The sequence below is a fragment of the Tursiops truncatus genome, chromosome 16 (assembly GCF_011762595.2).
Source record: "Tursiops truncatus isolate mTurTru1 chromosome 16, mTurTru1.mat.Y, whole genome shotgun sequence".
In the NCBI taxonomy this organism is placed as follows: domain Eukaryota; kingdom Metazoa; phylum Chordata; class Mammalia; order Artiodactyla; family Delphinidae; genus Tursiops; species Tursiops truncatus.
Genome location: NC_047049.1, coordinates 2,161,648 through 2,183,585, shown reverse-complemented (window position 1 = coordinate 2,183,585; position 21,938 = coordinate 2,161,648). Strand labels below are relative to the sequence as shown.

At 49.6% G+C, this 21,938-nt stretch overlaps 1 long non-coding RNA gene and 1 other non-coding gene across 2 annotated transcripts in view; both read left to right on the top strand.

Annotated features, from left to right (window-relative positions):
* The window catches only part of LOC141276725 (uncharacterized), a 406,019-nt gene that overhangs the window by 197,916 nt on the left and 186,165 nt on the right, over positions 1 to 21,938 (top strand). The window lies entirely within an intron of this gene.
* Positions 8,701 to 8,774, top strand: TRNAD-GUC (transfer RNA aspartic acid (anticodon GUC)). Its single transcript has one exon. It is a non-coding gene; the product is annotated as a tRNA-Asp (tRNA).

Sequence of the window (21,938 nt, the reverse complement as noted above, 5' to 3'; positions counted from 1 at the left end):
AATTTTTAGAGATCAGATGCTGGGAACAGCAGTCATAGCACAGGGAGATCGGCTCGGTGCTTTGCGACGACCTGGAGGGGTGGGGCAGGGATGTGGGAGGGAGGGGATGTGGGGACACTGTGTGTGCATGTGGCTGATTCACTTGTTGTGCAACAGAAACTAACACAGTACTGTGAAGCAATTATACTCAAATAAAGATCTATTAAAAAAAAATTCCAGGGGTCCATGAGTGGATGGTGTGAGGATGCTGCGGGTCCCACCTCCCTGAGGTGGCAGGGAGGTGGGGTCTGAGTGCTGGGTCAAAGGCACCCCTCCCAAGCACCCACAACCGACAGGAGGTAATTATTATTTTAATTGTTTATTTTGAACCACCTTTTTATTTTAGAATAATGTTAGATTTACAGAAAAGTGGCAAAGATACACAGACATATTTAGCACTTCCACACCCAGGATCCCCTTGCTAGCATCTTACATTTCTGTGGGTACATTTGTCACACCTGAGCATAGCACTGATATTTATTATTATTAAAGCGCGTGTTTTATTCTTATCTTCTTCGTGTTTATCAGCCCCAGGATGCGCCGTGGGCACCAACATTTTCATTCAGACTCGAGTCCCCCTTGCTCCTCTCGCTGTGACGGTTTCTCGGTGTTTCTGTAGTTTTGATGACTTGACGATGGGAGGAGCGGGGAGCTTGTAGAATGTCCCTCTGCTGGGCATCGTCTGGGGTTTGTCTGGTGGCTGAACTGGGGTGGTGTGTTTCTAGAAGGAAGACATGGATGAGGTGTCCTCTTGTCACTTCCTCTCAGGGGTGCGTACTCTCGACACGACGCGTTTCTGCCGATGTTGACCTTGACCACCTGGCCGAGGCCGTGTCTGTCAGGTGTCTTCCTGTCCAGTGGCTCCTCCGCTGTCCACACTGTGCTCTTCGGGAGGATGTTGCTCTGTGCGGCCCACACTTAGGGGGAGTCGTGCTTCCCTCCTGGGGGGTGGTGGAGGGTTGATGGAACTCTAAACAGTGTGTTCTTAGGTTTAAGTTTGCTCGTGGGTCCTGAACAGGGCTATGTGTGTGTGTCATGCGTGTCTGTGTGCATGTTGTGTTATTATGTGTGTTGGATGGGTTGTGTGTATGTATGTTGTACGTGGTATGTGTAGTGTGTGTTGTATGTTTTGTGTGTTGTGCGTGTGTGTTGTACGTGTCTATGGTACGTGTCTGTGCATATGTTGTGTGTGGGTGTGTTGTATGTTGTGGTTTGTGTGTTGTGTGTTGCACGTGTGTTGTATGTTTTTTGTGTTGCGCATGTGTTGTATGTTTCTTGTGTTGTGTGTGTTGTACATGTCTATGGTATGTGTCTGTGCATATGTTGTGTGTTGTGTGTATGTTGTGGTTTGTGTGTTGTGTGTGTTTGTGAGTTGTATGTTTTGTGTGTTGTGTGTGTTGTGCGTGTGTTGTATGTTTTGTGTGTTGTGCCTGTGTGTTTTGTGTGGTGTGTGTGTTGTATATTTTGTGTGTTGTGCATGTGTGTTGTATGTGTCTATGGTATGTGTCTGTGTGTGCATATGTTGTATGTGGGTGTGTTGTGTGTATGTTGTGGTTTGTGTGTGTGTTTTGTGTGTGTTGTGCGTGTGTTGTATGTTTTGTGTGTTGTGCTGCATGTTTTGTGTGTTGTGCGTGTTGTATGTTTTGTGTGTTGTGCATGTGTGTTGTGTGTGTTGTGCGTGTGTTGTCTTGTATGTTTTGTGTTGCGCGTGTCTTGTATGTTTTGTGTGTGTGTTGTACGTGTCTATGGTATGTGTCTGTGTGTGCATATGTTGTGTGTTGTGTATATGTTGTGGTTTGTGTGTGTGTGTGAGTTGTATGTTCATGTGTTTGTGTTGCACGTATATCGTGTCACATGTGTGTCGTGTGTATGTTTTGTTGCATGTGTGTAGTTTTTTAATTGTACACGTATGGGTGTTGTGTGCGTGTCGTGTTGCGTTGTTTGTATCTGTTGTGTGTCCTGCGTGTGCCCACTGGGAGTCGCGCTGGTTGGGGCTCAGGGCCCAGCTTCCACGTGAGGCTTTGCCCCGTGAGGTCCGTGTATCCGACAGACTCATCGAGCCAGGCCTGCTCACGAGGAGGACGTTACCAGGGGGAGTGGTCAGAGCGCGACACGGAGGGGACGCTGGCATCAACAGGCGCGCCCACCTGCCCTGCAGCCCAGCTCGCTCGCTCTCACGGGCCCCTCAGCCCTGCAGGGAGAAGGGAGAAGCCGACCAGTCCCGTGGAGGGACCCCCGAGAGGTTCCTGGGGACCCACGGGCTTCTCTGGGCCCCGGGTCCCCCGCCCCTGCCACACCTGGGGGCCAGGGGCCTCTGAGCCCGGGGGCCAGGCACACCCGCCTCTCCCCACCGTGGCCCTGGGAGTGCCCGCCCCCCCTCCCCAGACCACAGACGTCCACGTGTTGCGTGAAGCTGTGGACCCACGACTTGCGGAAGGCCCGTGGCCACCCCAGCCGTTCCCCCGCTGGCATCGTTCTGTGGCGGAAGCGCCACGGTTGCTCCAAGTGCTGCACCCCAACTTCATGCGTAACGTCCACTCACCCTGTTGCGCTTGTGAGGTGCTGCCCTCGAGAGGCATGGGGACGGCGCCCACCCGTGGGCGGCATTCCTGGTGGCGAGGCCAGAGGCCCCTGTCAGCTCCTCCAGGTCAGTGCTGTGGGCCGGACCTCTGGGCCCCTGTTCCGTGGCTGTGGCCTCGGTGGCTGGTGGCCGTGAGCCTTGCCCGTGCCTGAGACTGAGCGGCTTCCAGCAACCCCTGTTTAAACGACCTGCTTACCCTCGAGTTCGTTTGCTGCCTTGAGGGGACGTCCCCTAAGCTGCCGTGAGGCTCCCCCACTGATGGTCGCTCAGAATCACATCTGCCTGTTGCCCGCATCAAGCCCACAGGAGCAGAGACCTCCAGTACGGTGACGAGGTGTCAAAGGGCGACCTCCTGGCAGCTCTGCCAGGAAGATGGCTGTAAATCCCTACTCAGAGCATTGCAGGATCCACTTGGGGAGCAGCTTAGATTGAGCTTCTGTTTGGAGTGGTGGGTGTGTGTGTTGGTGTGTGTGTGTGTGTGTGTTGTGTGAGCTCTCTGGGTATGTGCAAAGAAAACTCTCAACCAACCATCCTCTCCTGACCCTGTACAAAGCAAGACTGTTTTCATCAAATATACCTGAGCCCTAACAGCTAAGAGCATTTTCCATTTCGAACGAGGCATTCATTTGTAGACTGACATTTGTAGACATTCTACAGATGTCTTTCTGGAATGAACTGCAGAGGAATTTACAGCCTCTTCAGTCCAGCCTTAATAACTCAGACGCATATGCGGGCATCACTCTCTGTTGTGTCCGTACCCATTCGGGAGCTTCAAGGCCCCCTCAAAGGGCCAAGACCTGCCTCCAGTGAGGACAGGACCACAGCTCCCCAGCTGACCACATCAGGAGCCTCAGTGGTTTGGGAATGAACGTACTGGCAGGTGTGTTACAGATCAGTTGATTCTTTATTGCTTTATTTCACTAATTATGATAATTAGTTTTCATGTGTGGGGTGGACAGAATATTCGAAAAGACTTGTCACTGATGAGGAAGAAGCCCCCCGACATCCAGCGTGTGGAGCTGGGGAGTGCAGTGGCATGGCGACTGCTGGGCTCTCTCACTTCAGCACCCAACAAAGCGATGGAGGGCTGACAGAGAGCCCAGGCCCGTCCTCAGGGCACTTCTTGGGCTTGTTGAAAATACTTAGAAAACCTGCAAATAATGCAATTTAACAAAAGCCCATTTTTGATGTTGACTTTGTGATGAATTATTACCGTTCTTCTAGCTTGTCCTGTTTTGTGTTTTATCTGTGTTGTAGCCTAAGCAGACAAACAAACAAAAACCAAATCCGTGCCCACGCACAGCTCCGCTAGAGGTCTGTGCCTGGGGCACACGTCAGTGCCAGGTGGGGACCGTGACGTCTTCGCTCCATCAAGGTTTCTTCCAGAAACGGGCTGTTGCTGGCGAACAGCTGAACCGTTTCCTCAGTCCCGCAGGAACGTGGATCCTAGTATTTTATGGTTATTAACCTCCTGTTGCTAAGTTCTCAGTACTGCTGCGCTACCAGTGCTGTGGTTTGTTACTTGTGAATATTAAGTGTTATTCTTATGAGAACGTACTTTTCTCTTTATGAGCATCACGGTACTCCTGCCTTCAGCAGCTGGCGAGTGAGACAGAGGCGCGTGGGCCCTGGCAGGAGCAGAGGAGGCATGACTTGTGACGTCTGCAGAGGTCAGAGCGTCTAGAGGGTTGCCCGACCCCTGCTCTTCAGCTCCCCCGCACCCCACACGTGTGAAAGGTGTTCAGGGACCACAAGCACATGTCCCAGGCGTGGTCCTTCGCCAACAGTGGCAGAGCATCCCTTGCAGGTGTCGCATGACTAAGGCATCACCTGGGGCGAATTACCTGCCAAGCCTCCCAGGATGGGGGAGCCATTTCCAGCTGCGCATCTGAAGGTGACCTTTTCACTCATGTTGAGACCTCTGGGAACCCACTTTTCCTCTCTTGGGCAAAGAATTAACATTTAGTTTTCTAGTTTTGTTAGCAGGTCTTTTTGCATTTTTCCATTACTAAGCTGTACATCTTATCAGTCCCACACAAACCTGTGGCTCTTCTGAGCTTTGTAAACAGGGGTAGCACAAAGCTTCAGAGAGTGTGTGTGTTGGGCACCTATGAGGATGGAGGCCACGTGGGACCAGTGCAATTCAGAAGAAGCCCGTCAGCGCTGGCCAGGTGGGCAGCACATGTCCCACCCCCCAAGGGTGAGCAAGGAAGGGTCTGTTCTGGTGTGGAGTCTTCCTCTGAGATGAGTCTGGGGCCATGCCATGGGCCTTGTGGGGGTGGGTTGGCTGTGGGATCCACACACACTGGATTGTAAGAGGAAAGCATATGATCTCACTCTGCCGTGGACAGACGCATCCCTGTTTTTCGATGACTCCAGCATGCTCACCTTCAAAACCGCCCCAAGAGAAAATAGGTATCACTGTAGAACCGCTGATTCACTGTTGATTCAGCGAATGGTTGGTTTGTTCATTCGTTGAAGGTCTTCTCTGCTTCAGACACTGAGCTCCTCGCACGAGGAGAATGAGATTAGGGAGACAGGCCACTGCTGTCTGTCTTCATCAGGTGGGGGAAGACAGATATTAATCAAATAATTACATAAGTCATAATTCAATTGTAGTTGGGAGAAGTATAACAGAGGAAAATATCATGACGATATAGTGGAGGGCTTCCCTGGTGGCGCAGTGGTTGAGAATCCACCTGCCAATGAGGGGACACGGGTTCGAGCCCTGTCTGGAAGATCCAACATGCGCGGAGCAACTGGGCCCGTGAGCCACAACTACTGAGCCTGCGCCTCTGGAGTCTGTGCTCCTCAACAAGAGAGGCACGACAGTGAGAGGCCCGCACACCGCGATGAAGAGTGGCCCCCGCTCGCCGCAACTAGAGAAAGCCCTCGCACAGAGACGAAGACCCAACACAGCCAAAATAAATAACTAAATTAATTAATTAAAAGCCATGCTCATAAAATCTTTAAACAAAAACAAAAAGATATAGTGGGGATCCTGGATTCATTCTGAGTTATCTGAAAATGGAGAACCCTGCTCCCATCACCCTCACACCTGACAGCAGGTCCGTGGGGGATGCTGGGCACCGCTTCTACCTGGTCACCGTGCACAGTGGCTGAGAGGCAGGTGCTGGGCGGGGCTGACCCGGGCGGCGGCTCTGGTTGACCCCTGGACGCTGTGGCTGGCACTGATTTGCCTGCTGGCACACACTACTCTTGGGCTCTCCTTAGTGAGGGAGCACATCAAGTTTTGTTGAATTTCCAATCAAAGTAATGAGGAGAGGTGGTTCTTCTGGGTAAATCACATCATCATGACACGGAAGCTGCGATGTCTCCTCGGAGGGTGTGGAGTGATAGGAAATAGCGTCAGTTCAAGCTCTTCTCCTCCAGTAAACACGATCTGATTGCCACCTGCTTCACAATCAAAGCTGGTAACGTTACAGCAGAAAGAGCTTTTATTTCCACACTAATTTCTTTTGGAAGAGAATCTGAGAAAGTCCTGATCCTGTCATCCTTTATGAAAATGAAACCAACTTTGTTTGACGATGTAAATGGGAAAGTGGTCCCAAAGACCAGATGCCATGGATGCATCATTTATCCCCACTGTGGCTGAGCAGCACGGGGCGCTGGCTGGGGGCTGCCGACCTCCCTCACCTGGCGGAGAAGCTGAAGCTTTGTGGGAAGAGAAGGTGGCCTTTGAGCTGTCAGCCTCCTCCGAAGTGACCGAGAACTGCTTTTCTAGAAAGACACGTGGCACCTTTTAACCACACTTCCATCAGCAAATGGATGCGTTTTCATTTTAGAGAGGAGTGCAATCACAGGAAGTTTTAAAAGCTGGAAAGGACGCGAAGATCATCGCCTGCAGTTCCTTCCTTCTCACACTTCTTGGCTGAGAAATTGGGAGGAAAAGCTGGTGAGTGGCCGAGAAGTGGCGATTCAGGCCCATCGGCTTTCCTCTCCTCTGGTTGTGCTCAAATCGCCTTTGTCATTTCCTTCTAAGAACCCTTGTCTTTTTTTAAGTGAGGTTTAATCTGAGTTATCTGCAGGGATAAGCAGAGCGATTTGAGGCACGGATCTGGGGGTCTCTAAGGAAGCCCCCCCGGCCCCCAGGCCAGCAGAGGCCTCACCCCCTGCCCCCAGGTCCTGCAGCATCTCTGCAGGCCCCCAGGAGGTGCACACTGTCGCTACTGCTCTGCACCAGCACCAAGGGCACAGGGGCTCGATGGCTGACCCAGAGAGAGGGTTCCAGAACGGTGGTGCCTTGCGGAGGGCACTGGAAAGTGTGAGCGGGTAGCAAGATTTCCGTGTTTTTCTGTTGGAGGTGGTGCCTCAGGCCCGGATCAGATATAAGTCTTGGCGTCCAGACAGGATGGGTCTGTTCTCCACGTCTCCGCTTCTCCCCCCCGCCTTTTACCCTCTGCCGGGTTTGAGTGAGTTTATATTGGGTGAAACACCGTGTTTTGCGATATGGACCTGCCCCTGAATTTTTTATGTGAAAAAGCTCTGAAGAGGCAATAACTCTCCTGAAGTTCCATCATTGGATTCGATCAGTGATACTGAAATCAGAATCTCAAGTAGATGTTAACTCACACTTTAAAATATTCACAGTGGACAGAGAGGAGACACCCTGTGGGGACCCCTTTATAAACGGGCTCCGAAAATACGGCCCCTTCTGCTTTGTTGCCAGGGGACACCTCTCAGCGTTCGGCTGCCCCTGTGGGAGCTGAGGGTGAGGTCCTGATGCAGCCGCCGTCACTAAGCTTTCCTTCAAGTCAGACACTCCATCTATAAGTCCTATGCTCTTTTCGGTTAAATATGTGATAAAAAATGAGCTGGATTTTTTAAAATGATTGCGTGCTCCTTGGACGTCCCGGTTCAGCAATACCTTGTAAGTGTGTTGTACCTGTGAGCAGATCAATCCCACCAAAGCAGAGGGTCAGAGTGCACACCACTCTGGGGGTAGAAATGGTTCTCGTCCAGGAGAATGCTTTGAGGTTGCTGGCCAGGGCGCTCAGCCAGCTGGACCCAAGCGTCAGGTATCGGCTGACCTGGTGGCCAGGTCTTCTTGTAAAAGCCCTGAGCTGCGGATGGGGTGGCGGACAATTGAGGCTGGTCATCCACCGTCCCTGCAACTTTCATCAAATGCTTCTTACGCCCACGCTTTCTGTCCTGTGAGCACAGAGCGCGATGGAATTCGGGCTCAAGGATGCGGGTTGTGGTATTAACTGGCTAATTCTCCTCCCTAAACACTGTATTTCACTTGAGGTTAGAAGTCATGACGGCTTTCTCTTTTCAAGGCTAAAATCACAACGCTTTAAGCCCATGACCCGGAGAATGGAGCTTTTCGCCCCTTCAGTTCGCAGTGAGTTCTCTTGTGGATGTGCTGTTTCCACCTGCTCTGGCGAGGGCTGTGTCTCGCTGGATGCGTTTATTGAGTTGGGGAAACCTCCCCTTCCTAAACATCGATTCCTGTTCTTTTTTGCATGTTCAGCCCCCTCTCAATCCTCAGTTTCTCTCTTGCTACAGAATTTGGAGGAGCTATAGTACAATTTTCAATAGAATTAAAAATTTTAGCTCTTTCTGTCATCTTTCAGCCACACATGGGGTATAAGATATCAGGGTTGTAAGTTTCTGAGGATAATTTCGCGAAGACTGACCCCCTTCAGTAAGACCTCATTTGGTTGGACAAAGACGCTCACTTCTCCAGCCCCCACCCATGCCCTGGCTCACCTCCTATTTCTCAAGCTCCAGGAGACACTGTCTGCTTTGCAGGCCCATCTCCGAGTGTGAGCCTGCAAGGATGTGTTGTGGCCATGCTGACGCTAGTCTCAGGCTGATGGACCGCTTCCTCGGTCATCACTGCTGTGCCCCACCTTCACTCCCGGAGACAGATCCCAGGTGTTTTGTTGTATTTCCACTGGCCTTATCATTGTTAAGGACCTTAACATTGTTAACTGACGCTTATCCTGTGAGGGGACCTCGAAGAAACCCCTGTTTGTGACGCTAGCACTGACAGGCGGGTACTGTATTTCTTGAAAATAACCAAACTATTTTACTTCTATCAAATTCAAGGCACTTCCCTGGTGGTCCAGTGGTTTAAGACTCTGCATTGTCAATTCAGGGGGCCCAGGTTCGATCCCTGGTCTGGGAACTAGATCCTGCGTGCCACAACTAAGATCCCGCGTGCCGCAGCTAAAAGATCCCGCATGCCGCGACTAAGGCCTGGTGCAGGCAAATAAATAAATAGATATTAAAAAAAGATTCAAGAACAATGGAAAGCCTAACTTTTGTATCCTTGTGATACTGGTTTTCAAAGAAAACATGTGAAACTGGAGGAGGCCAGTGAAGTTGACTTAAGATTTCGGTTCCTAAAATTGAATTTCCTTGATTGAGCGAACTGCTTTTTACATGCAAGGACTCTGTGGCAGGAAAGTCTCACGGACAGTTTCTGAGCTCTACCAACCTGAGACTTGCTTCTAACAGGAGAGTTTGCAGGTGGAACAAGTACAGTGATTTCGTCTTTCCTGGGTTCTAGGATGGAGAGGTTAGGAGATCGTGTGAAGCTGCTGGAACCGTCAGGCAGCAGAAGGGCCCCTGAGCCTCGGAAGTTGCCTGCCCGCTGTGGGCACCCACGTGACACCATAGGAGTCCAAGCCCCACCTGGGTTCCCATCAGCCCGGGCATCTGGCGGGTTTTCAGGGCATCTCCGCTGAAAGACTAGAGAGTCTGGCTTGATTAAAGACCAAACTGTGGATGAAGCTATTTGCATTTTTATTTCAGAGGGACAAACTTCAGTGTCTGAATGCCCACAGCATGGCTTTGCATCCAGATTATTTTCCTAACCTTGACCTGAGGCCCGCGTGTTCTCCTGGAGCCTGTGGTCCAGTCGCAGTGGGCAGCCAGTGTGTTATTCAGGTTGTATCCTCAGCCATTGCTGTGTGTTGACCGTGAGGCCTAGAATGGTGATATGTGTACATTTCTTACTTTCATCCCTCCACTTGGGAGACCAGTGACATGTTATTGGTGGACACCAATAAGAAACAGATTCTAGTTTTGCCCTTGAGGTCTTACACTTCATATTCTCATGGGAGCCATCTGTGTTCCACCAACCGTGGTGTTCTCTGCTCCAGGACCTTGGACATTTCCCCACGACCTCCTCAATGCAGTAGGAGAGTTCTCGTGTGGCGGTGGGGTCTCGCCGTCTAGACTCCGTCTGCGCGGCTGGCCTCACCCCCGTGGTGGCTGTAGGCTTGCTTCCTCCTCTGCGTGGTGCCCTGATCCCCCTGCCGCCCCACATGCCCCACCTCGGGAACCGTGACCATCTCCAGGGCTTTCCCCGGGGGGCCCACATTCCTGTTCATTCTCACGCCCTTCTGGCCTGGACACCTGGTCTTCCGCTCTCCCTGCTGTGACCCTCCACAGAAATTCATTCATTCAGACATCAAACGTTTGCAAACGTGCTCTTAGGCACTTGGTACTCTGATAGAATGTAGAAATGAGAAAGTTACGGTCCTTACCCTCAGGGGGATTCGCTGGTGCCAGGTTTTCTGAAAGAATCATCAATATTTTCCATCCTTTCTTCCCTCCATCCCCTCCACGGTGCTCTCCAGCCGGCTTCTACCCCCATTCTACTCCCGTCACTTCGCCCACACTTCCTTCTTAAGGCAGCCGATGTTCTCTGTGCTGCGCAGTCCAGTAGAAGATTTTAGTCTTTACCTTACTTTTCATCAGCCTCGGACACAGCTGTCTCCCCTGCGACGTGTGCTCTCCGTGTGCAGCGTAGTGATTATATTAGAAGCAGGAGACGGCCATGCTTTGTTAGGAGACTAACAGGTGGCCGTAGATTTTCCTGGGCTGGGAGGAAACTGTAGAGGGAGCCGACGAGGAGAGTGCATCGTGTCTCTCAGCTGGATTCCTGCTCCAGCCTTCTTACCCTGGTCGTCTCCTCTCTCTCATCTTTCTCCAGCAGAGATTAGTCAGTCCCTGTTTCACCTCACGGATTCTGTGTCTCCCGTGGGTAAGAAGACATTGTCACGGTTTCCTGTGCCGTCCAGATACTACGACATCAATATTTGCCTCACCATTCAGACCTCCCCCAAGCTCCAGACTTGTATCCACCTGCCTACTGACATCTCCGCTTGGATGTCTTGCCAGAATCATAAACTGAGCACGTCCAAAGCTCAGCTCATCCTCTTCACCCTCTGGTTCCCTCCCTTGTTGATTATCACCCCACACTTGGCAACAAGCAAACCCAAAGGAGGAGCCCGTTCCTTCTCTAGAATATCCCTGGCCAGTGAGGGCACCAAGGCTGCATTGCTGAAACCGGAAGACCCCCTACCCCGTCCAGTCCATTCCCAGGGCCTGGGAGTCTTTATCCTCCACCTCACCACCCCAAACCCTGCATCGTTTTCCTCCTGGACTGTCGCGGTCGTCCTCCCGTCTGCTCAGGTGCTGGGACGCCACAGCGAGGGGTCTCTAACGATGCAAACCAGACATGGCCCCTCTCCTACTGAAATCCTTTAACGTGTGGCGGTGCCCTGACGGCCCAGCCCATGCTCTCCCGGCTCCTGTCCTCCGCTCGCCACTTCCCACCAGTGCCCTGTGCTCTCCAGCTCCTGTTCATGTGGGAGACCCTCTGCCTGCAGGGCTCTGTGTTGACCACCCTCCTTCCCTGCCTTGGCTCAGGTAAGTTGCAGCTCATGCGTCACTCCCTAAGGCTGTGTTAGATGCCTCTAGGACACAAATTTGCTTGAGTGTTAGAGTAGCTATTGCTGTTAGAAGAAAACCTTTTTTGTGTGTATTTACCCCCTCTTCACTTCCGTAGCTGGGTTGTCAACTTGCAGGAAGGAGTGTATGAGGTTGTTGACACCTGTGTGCCCGAGCCCTGGACATGGGAGCCAGACGCTGAAAGGTTGACAGGCTGAAGGAGGTCACCTCTGTCCCCTCCTCCCAGCCCACCAGACATGTCGGGACGGTGTCCCCTCCCTACTAAGCTGTCACTCCTTTGCTGCTCCTTTGCTCTCGCAGGCTTGCCGTCCCCACAAGGGGAAGGGAGTCGTCTGGTGGCTTCGCCGCTCTGCGAAATGACCTTTAGTGCAGCTTGGCGGATTTGACGGCCACTCGCAGTGGGATGAGATTTCGTCAGATGTGCTGTTCACTCCCCTTTTCTCCTGATGACCGTCAGAAAGAGAGTTTTCTTTTCCAAGTTTATGGCCTCAGTAGTTCGATTACAGTTATCGTGCCCCGAACAGCTGTTACTCTTTGCAACAGTGGATCAGAAATGAAGCTGAGCTCGGGCTTAATGGAGATTGTCCCTCGAAAGGTTTGAATTTGGAACATTTATTCTCCATTAATTTCAAGTAGGCTCTAAATTGAGCAAAACGTTCTCTGTCTTTCTTCTGAGTTGCGGTTTTAGCTGACACATGGATGCCGGGATGCTGGCCTCGACTGCTGGCTTTGTGATGTGCAGAGTTTGGGGAACGTACTCACCCACCAAACTTCCGTCATCCCAGTTGGGGTCCAGTTGGGGTCCGGACCCCACTGAGCTTAATCAGGGCTGGAGTGTTGAGTAGATTATGACGCCCTGTCGAGATGAAGTGACATTTAACTTAACTGCTTGTGCAGACATGGGGCGAGACACAGAGATGGATGTGGTGGAGAGGCTGAAAGTTTCTGCCCTGGATGGGGAAGCAGGTGACTGAAGAGTCCCCGCTCCTGCATCTCACCCCTCCACCCACGGGGCTCCCTTGCGGTGTAGCCTGACTTTGGGACCAGTAGCGGCTCCAGGACTTCCCCTGAGTGCCATCTGGGTGGTGATCCAGTTGGTGAGGGCTTGAAGCTGTGTTTGCATCAACTTCATATGAAGTTGAGAAAGCGCCAACAGTAACTCATGATCGGAGCACAGGCGGCCGGGTGTTGATGGATGGCCTGCCCGGGACCACACAGTGGGCAGATGGTGGGCGTGATTTGAACCGTAGCAGAGACATGCCTTGCCCACTGGGCCGTCCTGTCCCCGAGCCCTGGGACAGCCCGGAGTTGTAGGCAGGCACATGCAGAGTCCTTTCTCTCCTGCGACTGTGACACTTTGGATAGTGTCACAAGTTACAGCTATCCTTGGTGGTGTCTGTGGAAAGTCGAAACTAGAAATGGGTATGTAACCGACCAAACTACTACACTTACAAGAAAAAGGACGTCATTTTAATTGTTTCTATGGTGGGTTTTAGTTTACAAGGACATTTTATGCGTTACTTGCTCCTCTGTGTCCAACCTGGGCTTTGAGCTTCGCTGGAGAAAAACTACAGCCCTGTGGTGGGTGCTTTCTCGGTCTCCCAGCTTCCCGTCCCCCAGCACAGGTGGACATTCCTTGTCTGTCTCCGTTCTTCTCCAGTTCCACCCGCCATGATCCGAACACTAATATTTGACTTATCAACTCTGTGGAGTCCGGACGTGAAACCATCTTCATATTTTCTAAGAATCATCTTCAGCTGTGTGTTGCAGCCTGTTTCCACCCACCTCCCGCTGGCATCTTGGGAGGATTCCATACCTTTCTGGCCACTTGGTTTATTAAAAGACCAAGTGAATCCAGCTTGAACTCCAGTCTCACCTACTCCCTGCCCCCATGAGGCCCCAGGGAGCTGCGGGAGAGGAAGTGTGGTCCAGGCTTTCCCGCCTCCCCTCCCATCCCAGGTCCCGTGTCCGCTGGTTTGCGAGGCTGGAAGAGGGCCTGGGTCCTCCGTCACCTGCTGCTGTCAGACGACTTTGCGGGTTGTGGCTGCCTCTGTGGTACGTGGCTTCTGAGCGGCGGCTGTCCTCCGAGGCCGTCTGGCAGGTGCCTCTGTGAGTTTCGTGGGAGGGCCACGGCAGGGCCTCTCCAGGCCCCCTTCCCAGTCATGGAGAACCTCTTCCCACACTCTCTCACCCTGCCTTGGAGCCCCTTGTTCCTTGGATCCCCTTGCCCAGTGGGCTTCCCACTTGGGTGGGGACAGCAAGATCGCTGAAGCCCAGCACCGTTGCCCAGTGTCCACTCGACCCAGAGAGGCAGTGCAGGGACTCCACTGACCGCCACACTCTCCGCTCTGCCATCTTCCCTGTTTAAGGAAGAGCAGGGGGCAGTTAACCAGCCTTTAGAAAAGCACAGTCGCACTGGTTTCCCTCGTGAGCCAGGATCTCTTTAACTCTCCTTGCCTGGGGGGCAGGAAAGTGTCCCCCGCCACTCCCCTTAGGTAGAGGGCCCAAGTCTTGACTCTCCTCTGCCCCACCTCTGGGCTGCAGCTTCTGCGGGCCTGAGCAGGGGAGGGGGGCTGAGGTGGAGGCCACAGGGCCGTGGGATCACTTCCTAGTGAGTGATGAGGGGCCATCCGCCCCCCAGGTGTTTGCACCACTCGTAGAATGTGAAGCTTTCCAAGTCTTTTTTTTTTTTTTTTGCGGTATGCGGGCCTCTCACTGTTGCGGCCTCTCCCGTTGCGGAGCACAGGCTCCGGACGCGCAGGCTCAGCGGCCATGGCTCACGGGCCCAGCCGCTCCGCGGCATGTGGGATCTTCCCGGACCGGGGCACGATCTCACGTCCCCTGCATCGGCAGGCGGACTCTCAACCACTGCGCCACCAGGGAAGCCCAAGCTTTCCAAGTCTTTGATGCCTCTTCGTCCTCAGCTCTGGGTTCTGAGAGCCGAATTTAACGCGGTGGGGAAAGCTGCACTCATCGTCCTGCAGATTCTGTGTTCTCCCCCGCCCTGAGGCCACCTCATCTCCAGCGGGGGACGGGGCCCTCTTCCTCCCCACTCCCTCCAGCTGCGAGGATGGCCGGACCTCTTCCAGGGCAGCCTCACCCTATCCCGTCTCCTCTGGACCTTCGTTTCATTGACTGCTTTCTCCTCTTCCCCCTCAGTCAACACAGTGATTGATCAGACTTTTGTCAGGCATGCCGCTTGAACAATTGGAAAGCTGTCAGTGTTTTTCAGCTCCGAGAAGCTAATGCGTCTTGTGTGGACGAAGAATGTTGCCAGCCATGTCAGTAAACAAAGGCTGTTGTAGCCATGAAGCCAGCAGCCACTGTAGCCTCCCTCGATGGTACACCCTTGAGGGGATTCAGGGTGGAGAAAAGCAGGACACTGGCCCTAGATGGCTGAGGGGCACGTCCGAGGAATGATTTCCATCAGCCCAGACTCTTGCATCTTCCCGTACATAGAAAAGCACTAAATTCATTAACTTGAGATGTCTGCTTTTTCTTTAATTAACAGTAATCTTTTGATGTTCCAACTACCTGGTTTTTGTTGCAGAAACTCCTCGAGATCACGGCTCCCCCCGTCGCCTCTTTGGAACAGTCCCTCAGAGCAGCCTGAGAGGCTGCCTTCCAGGCTTGAATTCTCGGTGTGTCCAGTGAATAAGACATATTGATAATTCTCAACTTTTAGGTTGTGCATTTTTTTTTCAGTCGACACCTGATAGCTGAAATGTGAAAGACTTCAGTAAAACTTTTGAGACTAGAGGTTTTTTAAAGGTAATTAATTGAAAACATTGTCCCGTTTATTCACTAGTTATCGGACTCTTTGATTTTTCATTTCCTTCTGAGTCAGTTTTGTCCCCTTCTACATCTAGAATTCTCATGGCTCTTTGATAATATTTTGTTAGACTCCATAGACGTGGGACTCAGCCAGGCTGTCGTTTTAGCTTTCCTTCTGCCTGTGCGCATGTGCTTCTGTGTTTGATTTTCCTGTTGTCCTTTGGCACAGTAAAGGGTCAGCTTTGTGTTTAACCACTGGGCTTCAGTAGACTGAAATGTTGTATTTTCCAGGGCTATTAAAAAGTGGACCTTTGTAGGAAGAAAGCAAACCCTCACACACCATCTAAATTCTTAGAAAGATTGGCTTTTAGTGATTTGTTTCTTCTAAAAAAGAAAAGTCACCACATTTGTATATTTAAAGTGGGAATGTATTTAAATGACTACCAACTGGTTTGCATTTGCAAACCTTTCAAGGGCAATAGCTCCATCAAAAAAGTGCTTAAATAAAAAACAAATTATTGCAGTTTTTAGGTTGAGTGATAAAGTGTGTGTGATTGTAGCGGCTAATCTATGCATTTCATGAAGTAGATCTGTCTTCCTAAAGGAGTGCCACCCATCAATTTGTGGTGAAGTCAATGTAATGAGGAAACAAACATTGTTCCACGTGGTTTAAAATCCCCGCGTGTCTAATAGCGCCTTAGGTTAATCAGAAAACAGTGTCATCTGTTTGCCCATTTCTGTGCCAATCCCATTGGATTTGTCACCAGCACAGTCCTGTTGTGCCCCCAGCGTGCCTGCCCTCAGGTGGGGGAGGGAGGCTGCCGTCCACAGAACTGACAGTACACAACACCTCGTCCTGCGGTTGGGACTGAGGGCTTTGGAGTCAGACAGTCCTGCTTGAATTCTAGCTTCTTTTAAGTGCTGGAAGATTTGAGGAAATTGCCTAAACTTTCTGAATTTTAATTTCCCCATATGTTAAATGGGAATGATAATGATTATGTCTACAGGCTGAGGTCATTGGCAGCCTTTTTAAAAGGAATTTAAAACATTCATTGTGATGATGATGATGATAATGATCTTGGTGTTGATGATGATGGTGATGGTGATGATGATGATGATGATGGTGTTGATGGTGATGGTGACGATGACAGTGATGATGGTGATGATGATGGTGATACTACCCAGTTATTTAACTGTCATTTGGTGCTACTAACCAATGACTTGGAATCTTCCAGGCTGCAGACTTAGTTGCAGAAGGTAAGGTGACACTTGAACAGGGCTTTAAAGGTTTATCAGGTTCAAATGGGAGGAAAAGGGGCATTTTATGCCTTATGGGTCCAGACCTTGTGATCTAGTCCCCTAACTTGATTTCCAGGTAGGTTAGTTTAGTGTGATAGCTGTTAGAACTATTTTTATAACATAAAGATGCACACTTTTCTAAAACTGTCTGTAACCTAATGATGTCATGTCCATGAGCTATCTCAGAACATTGTTCAGAATTACTTTCAAAAATATGTTTCCAAATATTTCAACTTTTTAACTTGCATTTTCCAGAAAATGTCAAGGAGACCCAGCCCCCTCTTCTCTCTCATCTGTTTCTCTTACAGGCCTGTCTGCTTCCAGACCTCTCTTAAAACTTTCTGGGGAACCTCCCTGAAGCCTGCCCAGCACATCTCTAATCCTTTTAATTGTCTCCTTCACCCGACTTGGCCTCAAAGACTCTGGCTAGGAGAGCAGAGGGAGGCTGTGGGAGAGATGGTGGGAGAGAGCTGTTTGTCTTCGGCTGGGAAGGGGAGGGCAAATTCTGGCAACACCTCCCATCAGTAAGGTCACCATGTGCATCTGGTAGTCTGCATACGTGGTGGTGCGTGATATCCCGCCTAGCTAACCTGAGACACTGGCCCTCACAGACTTCCTGCTGAATGGCGCCTTCATGGGCATCCAGGCGATCTCAGGTGGTGGCTGCAGAGCTGAGAGCTTCTATGACGCAGGCTGATGCCTCAAGGGCCAAGTTGCTCTGCAGAGCTGGCCCACCCACACTGAAGACCCTGGGCACTGCCTCCTGCCTGAGGTCAGCGATGAAAGCATAATTCAGGGTCTTCAGTGCCCCCTTGATCTTTGCTGTGCCTCTCCTGTTATCTCCAGCTGCTGTTTGCTGTTCTCTTCCCACATTTTCCTGTTATTTTTCTTCTCTGGTTCCTTTCTTCCTGATGTTTTTCCAGATTCCTCTGGAATCCCATAGCTGTTACCAGTAATAAGAAGGAAGAGTTTAGTTTGCCTGCTGGCTGGGTCCTATGCACAATCTTTGGTCATTTTAATTTTCAATAGACTATTGCACCCAATGCCGTCCCTGAGATTCAGAGAAATTCCTGGCCATTGAGTTTCCCTGTGTACCGTATGGAGAAATGAGCCAGTGCCTGACTTCTGTCTTCTGCTGTGGACATTTCTGACATCCGATGACGGAAAAGTGAGCTGCGGTGCAAATCCGAGGCTGCTGTGGAAGGGAGAGCCATGGTGGATTCAAAATGTATTATCCAAGGTCAACCGCAAGATCATTGTAGCATCTGGTATTGCTAGGAGCTTAGCGAAAAGGTGAATGACACCCAGGGGACCCATCGTCAGAGGCTTCCTGGAGGTGATCTAACACATCATTTAACATCATGACATCTCCGTTATCAGTTTTGGCAGCAGAACCCGTGCAGCCTGAGGAGGGCGTTGATGGGGCTCAGTTGACTGAAGGTAACTGAGCGACACCCACGTGGGAGCTGGACAGACAGGACAAGCTGGAGAGAGCTAAGTGCTAGACATGCAGAGCATCAGAGGTTCTCCCAAGGAGAGAGGGGTAGCCAAGGATAGACCAAAGGAACAATTTAGAGTAAGAGGAGTGGGTGTGTTCTGTGACAGAATTATGTTTATAGTATATATGACATGCAAAAGTAATACTAATGAACCAAAGACCCATGTACCCACCACCCAAGTTATGAAAGAGAACATTAGTGATTCTTTGAAGCCCACTGTGTTCCTCCCCCCATAGCATCATCCTCCTTTCCTGTCTAAGATCATCACCAAGTCTAGTTTTGTGGTTACCATTCTTGTTTCTCTTGATTTTTTATTACATGTGTAGCAATCCCTAAACAATATTTTACTTATTTTTTTCAGAAATGTGGACTTTATGTAATTGTGATCACGCTGTATGCATTTTCCTGTGGTTTTCCTTCTTAATATGTTTGTGAGATTCATGCATGGTGATGAATGGAAGGAACCATAGTTCGTTCACCTTTACTGCTTTTCAGGGTTCTTTTAAATGGAGATGGGGTTATTTATCCATTCTGTTGTCAATGGATTCTGTTCAGACTTTTTCTATTACAAAATGCTGCTATAAATATATTTTTGAATTTGTCTCCTGGTACATAAAAGCAAACATTTCATATATATATTCACATACATATATATATATTTCAGGGCATAGGTTGTGCACTTCTTTCCAGTTCAGAGGTAATGCCAATTGGTTTCCTTTTATCCCTCAGCTCTATGGAGATATGATTGACATATAACACTGTGTGAGTTTAGGGTGTGCAGAGTGTTGATTTGATACACTTATATATTGCAGAATACCACCATAGTGTTAGTTAACACCTCTGTCACGTCACATAATTACCATTTCTTTTTTGTAGTGAGAACATTTCAGATACACTTTCTTAGCAACTTTCAAGTATGTAACACAGTACTGTTAACTATAATCGCCATGCTGTACATTAGATCCCTAGAACTTATTCTGCTTTCAAAGTAATTACACCAAAATTACATTCCCACCAAAAAACTTAATTGCTCCCACTTCCTGTTAGAAGTTAGTTAGTTTTTCCTCAACTGGGAGGTGTGAAATGTATCTCATTGTGGTTCTAGCTACCATTTTCATGATTATTAGTGAGGCTAAGAAACTTTTCATATGTTTGTGAAGCTTCCGTTTGAGATTTTTGCCTATTTTTCTATTGAATTGATTGTGTTTTAAAAATTGATTTGAGGAATTTTTTACATATTCTGGATACTCACCTTTTGTTGTAGTTTTACATGTTGCTAATCTAGGTCATCATGGGCTTTATGGTATGTTTTACGAACATGTATTTTTTATTTTAACACAGTCAAATTTATCCATCTTCCCTTTATGTTTGTGCTTCTTTCTCATGTTTAAAAATCATGTCCTACTTCAAATTCATAAAGATATTTTCCTAATTGTCTTCTCAAGGTGTTGTAGTTTTGCCTTTCACATATAAATCCATAATCTTCAGGAACTGGCCCTTGACAAAGGTCAGTGTGATTCAGGTTGTAGAGTATAACTAATATATTCATTTCATCCTGTATATTATTTCTTTATATAAATAAGCCACAATTTATTTATTCTGTTGACAGACACTTGAGCTTATTTCTAGTTTAGGACTGCTTGTTCTGAGGGTTTATTTTCTTAATTTTTAACTGAAGTATACTTGATTTACAATATCATGTTAGTTTCAGGTGTACAGCACAGTGATTCAGAGATCTATCTTTCTATCTATATCTATATATCTCTCTCTATATATATCCTTTTCAGATTCTTTTCCCTTATAGGTTATTACAAAATATCGAGTACAGTTCCCTGTGCTATTCAGTAGGTCCTGGTTGGTTATCAGGACTATGTTGAATAATGTAGCAATCATATTCTTATACCTTTTATTTTGTGGTTTATCTGCTTGTATATTTACCGCGAACATACCCAGGAGTGAAATTCTTGGATCGTAGGGCACTGTATGTTCAACTTCAGCAGGTGATACGAAGTGATTTTCTCAGGTGCTTGTGACAATTTAAACTCCTACCAGCAGTGTGTGAGAATTCCCGTTTTTCCAAGTGCTCACCGACATTTGGTACTATTGGTCGGTTTCATTTCAGCCCTTTTGGTGAATATACACGCAGTAGTTTTAGTTTGCATTTCCTGACTATTAATATTGCTGAATACCTTTGCGTATGTTTAATTACTATTTGAATTTCTTCTTTTGTGCGTTGCCTCTTCTCTCCCATTTTTTTCTACTGCATAACCTATTATTTTCATATTGTTTTATAGGGGTTCTTCATGAAACATTTGTTGGGTTTTGTCTTAGTTTGGGTGGTTTTTTAATAGCAAGCATTATTTCTCACAGTTCTAGAAACTGGGAAGTCCAAGCTCAAGGGGGCAGCAGACCTGGTCTCTAGGGAGGACTCGCCTTCTGGCTCATAGGTGGCTGTCTTCTCAGTGTCTTCACGTGGCAGAGAGGGTGAGAGAGCTCTCCGGGGCCTTCTTTCTAAAAGCGCTAATCTCGTCCTGAAGCTCCTTCCTCATGATATACTCATCTCCCAAGACCCTCACCTCCAAATACTATTACGCTGGGGCTTAGGATTTCAGCACATGAATTTTGAGGGGGACACATTTTGTCTGTAACTTTTTTTTTTTTTCCGTACGCGGGCCTCTCACTGTCGTGGCCTCTCCCGTTGCGGAGCACAGGCTCCGGACGCGCAGGCTCAGCGGCCATGGCTCACGGGCCCAGCCGCTCCGCAGCATGTGGGATCTTCCCGGACCGGGGCACGAACCCGCGTTCCCTGCACCGGCAGGCAGACTCAATCACTGCGCCACCAGGGAAGCCCCTAATTTGAGACTTTAAAATAGTATTATCTGGGATTCCACTTCTGGAAATAGGTTAGGAATATATTTTTTGGTGGGGATAGTATTTGGAGTTGCTTCTACCAGGAAGCCCAGGGACTGCTGACTTACTATCTGGGACCACATTCACCTGAATGCTTGGCTTGTTGGGCCATGCAGGTAGTAAGATGCTTCTCTAACCTGTGTAAAGCTGGGTGGGCACGTCAGCGTCTCAGGGGGACATTCCCTTCGCACCTGAGCTGGGACCAGAGCCGTATTTCCTTGCTCTCTTCGTTTGTGAGTTGAGTTTATTTCATTTCCTCTGAGGGTACCTTCAGGGCTTCTGGCTTTACGTGCTGTCACTCTGCAGGGATGGACGGTGGAGTCCCCAGGTCCCTGGAGATCCGTTTGTGACCCTGGCATCCACCAGATTTGGTGCTTACCTCGTTTCATATATTAGCTCTGTTTGTAGTCTCTGATTATTTTCGTAATTGTTTTGAAGCTTATTCATGTACTTGAAATAGTGTCTTTTGCATTTTAAGATTTTTTTTTTGGTAGTAGAGATATTGTGTGGTGGTTTTGTCCTGTGTTAACTTGGTTAAATTGAGTTGGAAGTATCCCCAGAATCCCCTTCCTTGCGTGTTCCTGAATGGAGTTGACCAAAAGAGTCGCATACGTTTTAGAAGGTGGATGCGGGGGGCAGCCGCTGCTCTTGGAAGGCTGTGGTGGTCAGAGTCAGACAGAGACCGATGCGATGGTTCCTGCTGCTGCAAGCGTGTCCTCAGCCCCCCACGCTCCTCGTTCAGCTCCCTTCCTTCCTGCCAGCCCTGCTGGCCGACAGTGGCCAGGGGAACCCAGGCTTCTCGCTGGGCGGACGCTCAGCCTGCTGTGTGCTTTGCCATCAGCTCCCCTGTGGTTCTGCTTGGGCAGCGGGCTGGGCCTGGGTTCCCATTTCCCTGCAAAACTCAGTGCTGCAGGGGGCCTGGAGCCTGGCCTGACCCGCCCACCAGCTCTGCACTGCCCCTACCCTGGGAGCATGGATCCTGGGAGAGGCCCCACAGGCCCTGACACTCACAGGGTTTCTGCTTCCAAGTCACGCTCACTGAGGAAGACTTCTGAGCTGTCCAGTGTGCTGTCTCGCCCCGAACAGAAGTCCTACTGCAGAGATTT